Raw genomic sequence first — 1170 nt, forward strand, 5'->3', positions numbered from 1 at the left:
AAACTTTTTTTTAAAAAAAGAGCATACATTCGCCCTAACCGGATAGAGCGTCAGCCTGCAGACTCAAGGGTCCATAGAGAGTTAGAAACATCTATGAGAGAAACATCGATCAGCTGCCTCCTGCACACCCCCTATTGGGGATGTGTCCGCAACCAAGGTACATGCCCTGGGCCGGAATCGAACCCGGGACTCTTCAGTCCGCAGGCTGATGCTCTATGCGCTGAGCCAAACAGGTTAGGGCAGAGCATACATTTTTATTAACATCCCAAAATTGCCTTGTGTACACTTTGAGACCCTGCATTTAAGAAAGATTGTGGTATATCACTGGCAGCTGCAGTTTGAATTACCAATTAGGGGGAAGGTTTTAAATTTTAGTGTCTCATCAGAAACCTGGATGTGTTTATTTAAAAAGTGTAAGTCCCTGAACCCCTGGCATGTCATACACAGACCACACTTGGAGACAGTGTTTCAGAGGTGATTCCTCACCTAATTACACACAACCCTAAAACACGCATATTTCAGGGATTTGAGTATGAGACTCTTACATTTGCCAATATAAATTCATAAGCATTTTAATTAATTATCTGCCGTTATCCAGCTACCGTGCAAGGACAGACTTAGACAGAAATAATTCAGGCAAATTCCTTGTCTCTCAGGAGTTCAGGTTAATTGAAGAGGCAAAAGCACAATGTTTTCTAGCATAAGAATCCCTTCTACCCAAATACCCCGGTAGAAAGAGGGAAAGGGGACACGCATTCTTGACAGAGATAACAGCAGGTGGCAAAGGCATGAAGCCTGACAGTGCATTGGGGGATCCGTTTGCACATTCACAAATAGCTATGTGTGGTGGGGGGGGGCGGGATGTTATGTGCATTTAAAAATATATATTTTTATTGATTTCAGAGAGGAAGGGAGAGAGATAGAAACATCAGTGATGAGAGAGAAGCACGAATGGGCTACCTCCAGCACACCCCACACTGGGGATTGAGCCCTCAACCTGGGCATATGCCCTGACCAGGAATCAAACCATGACCTCCTGGTTCACAGGTCGACGCTCAACCAGTGAGCCATACTGGCTGGGCAAAGTCAAGCATTTCTTACTTCTTTTAAGCTGGGTCAAGTTTCTAAGCTTTCTAAATCTCCATTTTCCAGCTAATGAAAAGAAAAAAG

At 44.2% G+C, this 1170-nt stretch overlaps 1 protein-coding gene across 1 annotated transcript in view; it reads left to right on the top strand.

The window, feature by feature from the left end:
* The window catches only part of AHCTF1 (AT-hook containing transcription factor 1), a 60784-nt gene that overhangs the window by 55857 nt on the left and 3757 nt on the right, over positions 1-1170 (top strand). The window lies entirely within an intron of this gene.

This window comes from Myotis davidii, unplaced genomic scaffold, assembly GCF_000327345.1.
Source record: "Myotis davidii unplaced genomic scaffold, ASM32734v1 scaffold333, whole genome shotgun sequence".
NCBI classification, from domain to species: Eukaryota; Metazoa; Chordata; class Mammalia; order Chiroptera; family Vespertilionidae; genus Myotis; species Myotis davidii.